Source organism: Panthera pardus, unplaced genomic scaffold, assembly GCF_024362965.1.
Source record: "Panthera pardus isolate Hobbes unplaced genomic scaffold, ASM2436296v1 HiC_scaffold_26, whole genome shotgun sequence".
Taxonomy (NCBI): domain Eukaryota; kingdom Metazoa; phylum Chordata; class Mammalia; order Carnivora; family Felidae; genus Panthera; species Panthera pardus.
Window position 1 is genome coordinate 3,012,129 of NW_026526832.1, and position 9,224 is coordinate 3,021,352.

The 9,224-nt window shown below is 47.1% G+C and overlaps 1 long non-coding RNA gene across 1 annotated transcript; it reads left to right on the plus strand.

Moving 5' to 3' along the window:
* Nucleotides 1–5,856: 5,856 nt before the first annotated feature.
* LOC109264410 (uncharacterized) lies at nucleotides 5,857–8,913 on the plus strand. Its single transcript, XR_008417983.1, has 3 exons — nucleotides 5,857–6,681; nucleotides 8,535–8,669; nucleotides 8,832–8,913. It is a non-coding gene; the product is annotated as an uncharacterized LOC109264410 (long non-coding RNA).
* The last annotated feature ends 311 nt before the right edge of the window (nucleotides 8,914–9,224 follow it).

The window sequence follows — 9,224 nt, forward strand, 5'->3', positions numbered from 1 at the left end:
TGCTCCAAATCTGAGACTTGGAGTTGAGATAACTTCTGTAATGACCGAAGATTGGTAAGAGTTGGAGCCGGGATCTGACTCCAGGATTCTCTGCCTCTTCACCCCATGTTTGAAAGAGCCTTCTCCCTCTGCAGGAGTCAGGTCCGATTTGGGCACCTGTTCAACTGTCCTGCCTGCGTCACTTCTTGGGATCAAGAAACAAGTAGGAAACCTCGCAATCTGTTATGGAGACTTGACTCCTGACAGATTTCTGAAGACTTAGGGTGGAGACCTCTCCAGGATGGGAAGTGCTCAGGGAATGGCGAGAACACAGCTGTGTTTCTCAGATTCCAGTGTTCCCCTCATCACCAAACATCTCAGGGGGGCCACTTATCACATGGATCGAAAATCCTACTGATAGACTCCTTTTCTAAGTCTGTGGAACAGAGTCCCTTTCTCTCCCGGAAGCATGATGTTACCCTCAGGGGCGAATCAGCCATCTAAGTATAAAATATCCTATGCTCTCCCCTCACCTCTGCTGCCTTGCTCATCTGCAGCCATTTTGCTAGGGTGTCAAAGAATGTCTAACCCAGCTCCCTTTCACAGAGGGCAATTCTGAGTCTGCCAGGAGGCTGACAGGCCCGCAGCGAACTGCAGGACAGGTGCCCAAGAGGTCCAGACACCAAACCCAGAACGGTCATATGCCCGCCTCCCACCAATAAGACTCTGGACTTAGAGAAAGTTACTTAAGTGAATGAGTTGTTATTTTCCTGAAGGGTCTTCAGTGGGTCCCAGAAAAAAAAAGCCACAAATGTAATAGTTCTTTAGAACTTTCTGAGCACTGATGCATTCCTGATTTATCAGGCATTACCTTCCCTGCACCGGCTACATACATGCACACACGTACACACACACACACACATCTTCCCCATAAGGGCTCTGCATGTCAACTAATTTAAGCAGTTCCTGGCTCTAGCCAACAGCACATGGAAAACAGGGGTTCTTTTCAGGAAAGTTTTGCCTGAATGTGATAGATGAACGCTCTCAGGGCCCAGGCCCCACTGGGAGCACCCCTAAGAAAGGTAGAAGTACAATCTCCCTTTGCAGACACCAGTCCACCAAGAGATTCAACTCTGAGGGTCAATGTCATTGCATAGACTAACAAGAAATAAGATACTTTTTCTATCTCGGAACTGGGGGTGGGGGGTGGGCAGGGAAGATGGACAGAACAGCACATTTCTTGTTTTCTGATTTCTGGGAATTTAAAAGTAGTCTTTAGTTTTCTTTCTTTCTTTTTTTAATTTTTAAACATTTATTTATTTATTTTGAGAGAGACAGAGACAGCACGAGTGGGGGAGGGGCAGAGAGAGAGGAGGAGAGAGAATGAAACCCAAGGAGGCTCCGCACTGTCAGCACAGAGCCCGATGTGACAATCAGACCCACGAAACCATGAGATCATGTCCTGAGCCGAAACCAGGAGTCAGACGCTTAACCGATGGAGCCACCCAGGTGCCCCATAGTTTTCTCAAAGTAAGTTGCATTTCCAAATCCTCCTACTGCTGAAACATTTTCTAAGAAAAGGCAGTCTTTGACCATCAATACATATTTAGGAGAGTCAGAAATGCTAAGTTGGACCATTTCCTCTGGCAGGAGAATACGTTATTACCAACCTCCAGCACGTCATCTCCAGAAGATGGAAGCATTCCCCCTAGAACAGCCACACAGCCCACTTTGGGGCTCCAACTGGATGGCCTTGGGCAGTTCACCTGACACCTCTGGAGGTCTCACCAAGATACCTCCCAGTTTTAAATTGTGCAATTCAGGGGCGCCTGGGTGGCTCAGTCAGTTAAGTGTCCGACTTCGGCTCAGGTCATGATCTCTCGGTCTGTGAGTTCGAGCCCCGCTGACAGCTGTGCTGACAGCTCAGAGCCTGGAGCCTGTTTCGGATTCTGTGTCTCCCTCTCTCTGACCCTCCCCTGTTCATGCTCTGTCTCTCCCTGTCTCAAAAATAAATTAAAAAAAAAAACATTAAAAAAATTAAAAAAAAAATAAATTGTGCAATTCAACTCGACTATGAATTGATCTAGACCAGGGGTTGGCAAACTACAGTTTTCCTGGTCAAATTCAGCTTCCTGCCTGTCTTTGCAAGTAAAGTTTTATTAGAACACAACCATGCCCATTTGTATGTTTAATCCATGACTACTTTCGAACGACAATGGCAAAGTTGAGTAACTGCAACAGAGTTGTCTGCAAAACCAAAAAGTATTTGTTACCTGCTTTTTTACAGAAAGAGTTTGCCAACTCCTGGTCTTGAGCATTAGAAACTGAGATAGGTTGAGCGAGACAATGAGCAACCAGGTATTCTGTAGGGAGCTCACGGCAAACCATCCATAGGCCAGGAATCTATTTATATTTTCAGTCTTTGCCACCTACTGGGATCACCCAGCAGGCGGCAAACTTATGGAACGTGTTAAATAGAACTTTCTTGTTGTTGTCCTCATGCTGCTGCCTCTAAGTTTCGGTGAGTGGCCCTTGGCAGGCAGGCACACCTGGCCCCTCCCTTTCCGTCCCTCCGCCATCCCATAGACTTCCACCACATCTCTCTGCTCACCCTTCCTCTTTCCAGACTTGACTCTTGGGTTTATTTTTTAAAGTCTGTCCTTAAACAGAAGCCTCTCCCTCCCCTTGAGTGTTTTAATTGCTCTTCTCTGGCCCGTGTCCAGGTTCATTATGTTTCATGGGAAGCCTATGGCCAGAACTACCCACTTTCAGGAGCAAACTGTGGTTTCAAACAAAGAGGGAAGTTTTGGCTCTAAGGCTTGAGGTTAGAAGGCCAAGCTTTGTGGACGACATGGGCTGGAACCCTGCCTCTTGAATTTTCTCGTTATGAGGCCTTGGTCAGTAACAGCCAGGCCACCTCCAAAACCTCTAAGGTGGTTGTGTGAGCTGGTGACACATGGGGCTCGGTGCAGAGGCTCACAAAAGCACACTCAGGATCTGCAGTTGGCTGTTGATGCTCTTTGTGGGGGCTTCTGTCTTTAGAGAAGTCACTTGTATATTTGGGTGTGTGGATAGATAAACAGGTAGGTAGGCAGGTAGATAGACAGATAGATAGATAGATACATAGATAGATAGACACATAGATACAGTTGACATTGCAACTGACTTCTCTGAAGATAAGTCTCTCTCTCTCTCTCTCTCTCTCTATATATATATACATATATATATATGTATACATATATATATACACATATATGTATACATATATATATACATATACATATATACATATATATGTATATAGAAGCATACATATACATATATATAAATACACAAAATCTTAAATATATACACATGTATGTAATATTTAGGTAGTTGTGTTAGGTGTGTATATACCCACACACAGTGTGTGTGCGTGTGTGTGTATACACACACACATATATATAGTGTATAAATACATACTATATACTGCCTTATATATACACATGTATTTATTTATAAATATATGCAATAGACTTAAGACTAACAAAAGATATCTTGTTTCCCAGCTGAGCACTAGGCTCCTTGTAGGGACTCAGCCTCACCCATCTTTCCGCACACGCAGGAGCCAGTGTGGCATGTGACATACAGACTGCCTGGGTGAAGAAACCCGGAAGGCCACCGTGCGGCTCAGAAAAATGAATTCCAGGAGAACCTAAATCTCTAGATGAGGAGCTCCAACTGCTCGAGAAACACTTGTGAATTCACGTTCTAGGCTGAACGGCTTTCAGAGCCCTTGTTTGAAAAGTTATTTAGCAAACATTTGTTGAACCTTTCAAATGAGCCAGCTCCCTTCAAACGGGGCATGTCCTTCGCACCCCTAAGTATTGGTTTACAACTCATTAGCCATTTGACAGGGCAGCTGGGAGGGCAGGGGTTGAAGAGCAATGTAACCCTGGAGTGTCCCACGCCACTGTCACCTGGAGGTCCCGCATCCCTGTGACATTAAGGAAAGACCGTGAGAACACGTTTCCATTCACAAGCACCTACGGCAGGCTCCAATGTTTAGCAGATACAGAATATCCAATTCCTTCCGGGCTCCTACCTGGGTGCCCAGCATCCCGTGAGTGTTGCTGAACCGCTTTCCCCCCGAGAAGTACCTGGGATGGCCTTGCAGGCAGCTCGACCGTCCCTCTGCTGCTAGGGCCATGGCGACAGGTATTGGCCAGCAGAGGCTCTTGTCCCACATGTCACAGTCCAGCACGTCAAGTACAGACAGCCCAAAGGCCATCATCTGGGGGCTGAGGGGAGCCCAGGGTGCCCCCCCCACCCCCCCCCCCCCACCTGGATTTGCCCCGGGTAACTCCTGAGTGTTTCAAAAAGCAAAAAAGTTTCCAGAGGCCTCCGCTTGCGGCTCCCATTACCCCGAGCAGACCCCTATCTCTAATAGAGATCACGCATTAATGACAGAGACAAGTCCTCAGGAAGATTAAAGGCCTTGTATAATTAAAAAGATAAGAGCAGGCCTGGGAGAAGGAAATTGGGATTCAATTAACACGAGCGCCCTCCCCCCGCCGCTCCCCCGCTATCAAATGTTCCTCTCACAAGTGGCCTCTCGACTCACCCTCACCGACTCACCAAGAGCCAGAGGCTGAAGGGCTCTTATTTATGGCCTGCTCGAGTTGGGCCCGGGGCCTTCCTCGGCCGGGGAGTCTGTTTACTTAGAGCTCAAGAGGGGAGGGGAAGAGCAACACAAATCCTGCAGGAGGAGGCAACAAGGTGCTTTTGACTCCTTTTCTTTTCTCCTCTCAGCTCCTCTGATCTTCTTGACAGGGGAAGAAAAATACTCAATAGAAGGTCTATTTCCTTCCTCCTTCAGCCTGAGGCTGACACAACAGGCTAAGGGTCACTGCTGAGAAAGCTCTGTTGGGGTTATTTGTGTTGGGAAACCAAAGCCACTTCCCCCTTTCCGTCTTTCTCAGGTTTCCATGGAGGCAGAGGGAAGATAAGGTTGGAGAAGCAGCTGCTCCAAGGGCCTGTGGGACGGGACATGTGGGGTGCGCCCGCCTCAGGGAGCCTCACTCCCCGATGATCTTCTGAAGGACCCGGAAGGGGGCGCAGAGTTCACTCGGGTCCGGGTTCCAAGCTGGAGCTGGTAGGGTGGGGACAGCCTGTGGGCGTCAACAAAGGGCAGAGCGGACCCCAGGCCTGTGGGAGTTAGTCCCAAGGGGCCTCTACTCATCATTCCTACTTCACGGCTCACTAGCGGCAAAGGCAGATCTAGGCCCCAGCACCTTCTGGAAATGGAACATAGCAGACTATTTGGATGGATGGACTACGCTTTTGAAAGACTCTGTTTCCGTTGAAGGATGGTGAAGCCCACCCTGTTGCAGCTTCTGTCTCTCTCTTTTCCCAGGGGTACCTGGAGCCCTAGTCAGAACTCTCCCCACTAGAAATCAGCTCCCAGTCAACTTTTGGGACTTCGAGGTGTGTAACCAGGCCAATGGAGTCCATGAGGCTAAGGAGGATGGTCTTCAGGAAACTAACACAGGGCACCTGGGACCAGGAACCCACAAAACAGCACAACAGCGGGAAGGAGTGGAGAAATTTGCAGATAAAGCATAATAATCAAGGTATTAGATCTTGTCCCATGCCCAGTTAATCATCTTGGAAGCTCTTTTCAAAGTTGTACATTAACCTCACTTAATATGCCCCAGACACCCGAGGCTCAAGACGTTTAAACCCAAACTCCACATTTTAACCTCCCAGTATCTTATCCTCCTGTGTTGCTTATTCTAGCAAATGCTTCTGTTAGGACTTTCTGAGCCTTAGTTTTTCAATCGACAAAACAGAAGGAACCCTGCCAGCTCTGTCTCCCTCAGAGTTGACAGAATCGAATAGAGAGCTCAGAAACAGACACATTTTGCAAAATATAAAATACGAGGCAGTTCGTCAAAGCCGCAGACCTTGGCCCTCCTCTCGCTCACTGCCCACGTCAGTCACGTCCTCGCCGGCTCTCAAAGCAAGGGCTCCATCTCGCACAAAATGAGGATGCAGTGACACTAAGTGAACTGCGATGGCTGGCCCCTGTAAGTGACAGACCCCTGCAACCCCCCATGAAGAGCCCCAGAAACGTCCCTCGGATGCAACACACAGCCATTTTCATAGAACCCCAGGGAGACTGAAACTGAACTGTTAGTATGGAACAAGGAGTTGACAACGATGGCAGGGATTTTAAGCCAGAAGGGAAAGGAGAGGAGCTGCCTAGTAGGCTTGCCAAAGAGCTATTTGGAGCAAGCAGTGATGTGGTTATAGAGCAAAGACCTTAAAGGTAATCAGCTACACCCCTCATTTCCCAGAGGAACCATTTCAACTGAGAGAGGGTGTGGTCGTCAGCCTTCAAGATGGTCTCCTAGAATTCCTGCCCTTGTGTTGTCTCTCTCCCAGACTGACTAGGGCTGACCTGTGCAACCAACAGAATGTTGAGGAAATCACAATTTGTGACTGCTGAGCCTAGATCATAAAGCACATTGTGACTGCTCTCTTGGATCACTCGCTCTGCGGAAGCTCTAGCTTCCATGTCACAAGGACACTCAAGTGGTCCTATGGAGAGGCCCTCATGGTGAAAAATTGCAGCCTCCTGCCAACAGCCAACAAGGAACTGAGGTCTCCTGCTCATAGCCATGTGGATGAACCATCTTGGAAGAGGACACTCCAGCCCCGGTAAACCCTTCGGATGATGCAGCCCCAGCCAATGTGTTGAGAGACTGTGACTCAGAACCTCCCAGCTACACCACTCCCACATTCCTGACCTGCAAAAACAGTGAGATAATAAATGTTTGCTATTTGAATTCACCGAGCATGGGGTTTATTTGCTATACAGCAAGAGACAACTCACACACAGGGTGTATATCACCAAGTTATGTTCTGTATTCTCGCAATGTGCCCACAATCATTATCTCATTTCATTCTGATACTTACTTGATTTCTCTGGCTCAAAGGTAGAGAAGCTGCAGGTGGGAGAGGTTAAGTAGCCTTTCCAAGTTCACATGATGCATGATAGCAGAAACAGATGAAGAAGCCAAGGATTCTAACTTCTAATATTTTCTCTGCGCACGCAGGCCAGCTGCTGAACTCACATTATGTGGATATCTGCACCATTAGCCATTTTTCTAGGACCTGCTTTGTTTTGCAAGGATTCCCTATTGAATGTTCTAGGACACAGATGGAGGCAGCATCACCGGTGGATGAAGAGGTTACCTCAACTTTAGCACGACCTGCGAAGCTAGACGGAGTATTCCTGGCCACCATTCAACAAGCCTCAACTGAGCGCCTGCCATATGACAGGTGTCAAAAAAGCCACATCTACAGGATGCATTTCCTAGAGGCACAGTTCAATAGAGAGCCAGGGGGTGAAAAAAAAAGAGAAAAGAAAAATAAGAAAGCTATAACATTTGAGCTTGAAATGTCACAGGGAGCCAAGGAAGTTGTCTGATGGATTGCCCTGTCATCTCCAAGCCAAAAGAAAAAAAAAATTTCAGAGCCATCAATTTGTTCCTGCCCTTTTAATCCAAACAATATTTTACAGCATCAGAACGCAAAGAAATTATTTTCTTAGACATTCAACAATGCGCGTGGATTGCTGAGCACTTCACCAGAGAGCAGCAAGTGAGAACTACAAGATGTTCAAATGTCTACACATCGTATTGATCCACATTACACGTAAAAATACACTATAATATACATGGTAGCCTATTTTGTGCCACATGTTCATTTATTTGTTCATTCGCTCATTCGTGGGGACCCCACGTTCTATGTGCCCTAGACAACGAGTATGAAAGGACACCTGTATACATGTGTTCCAGCTGCCCAGGTCTAGGACCACCCCTACCCACGCTGGGCATGCTCCTTCCTCTGGACCACCCCTACCCACGCTGGGCATGCCCCTTCCTCTGGACCACCCCTACCCACTCTGGGCATGCCCCTTCCTCTGGCTTGCTTCCTGGTCAGTAGACCTATTCTCGAGCATCCTTTCTTTGGTCCATAATCTAGGATTCCACCACCTGCTCCTTGGATCAAATGTTTGGCTCTTGCACTCAGATCCTGTTGGGATATGTCTTTATTTGCAAAGTAGGCTGAAAAATTCCCTCTCCTACCACAAAAAGATGATTGGCAGCATGCAATATATGTGCAGAAGTTTAGAGAAAGACAAACCCCACAGGTTGGCTTCATAGCAAAGGCTTCCAAGAGAGGCACAGTTTGATGGGGCCATTTGCCAATTCTCAAACAAGGCCTTCCTCCTCTCACCCTCAGGCCTTTACTCACATTTCTGCCTCATCCAAGCAATCTTTCCTGGTCCCCCCAGCCACATTTCTCTTTCTCTGCCCCGTCATACTTGGTTCCTCTATCTCAGCGATCTGCTTCATGTTTGAATTACCCGTGTGTGCATTTACGTCTCCCTCTACATTGTGAGTCATCATTAGGCATGATTGTGTCTATAACCCTATACAATATCTAGCACAGGGAATAATGAATCTTTATTACAATGACTACCATTATCTACTCTCATTTAACAGATGATGGAATGAAGGCACAGAAAAATGAAATGGCTTGCTCAGGGTCATACAACTAAAAAGAGGCAGAACTGGGATTTGAACCCATGTCATCTGACTGCAGAGCCTGTGTTCTTAATGCCTTCACAAGACTGGAAGGTATTTCTTTCTAATGATTCCATACCTGCTGATCTATAATTTCTATCTAATTCTGTTTTCTAGAGGGATCTAAGTCAATAGACGGAAGCTCTATTTTTACACCCCTTAAAATACATTAAGACAGCGCTGATTATGTTTCCTCTGACTATTCTCGTCCTGCAGGTTAAATATCTCTATTCTCTCAAGAGTTCTGTAAGATTGGCTGTTTCTAACTCCCTCACCATCGTGGTCAACCTCTGCTGAATATCCTTGAGTTTGTGGTAATTCTCATAGAAGATGAAACAGACTGAGGGTTGATGGGGGGGGTGGGAGGGAGGGGAGGGTGGGTGATGGGTATTGAGGAGGGCACCTTTTGGGATGAGCACTGGGTGTTGTATGGAAACCAATGTGACGATAAATTTCATTTAAAAAAAAAAAAAAAGAAAGCGAAACCTGAAAGTAAACACAAGACTTCAGTTCAACCAGTCTGCAGTAAAGGGAAGTGATGGGTCCCTGGTGGAGGTGAGGCAGACGGCAGACTAGGCCTGGAGAAAAGCGTCTCAGAGGGAGACGAGA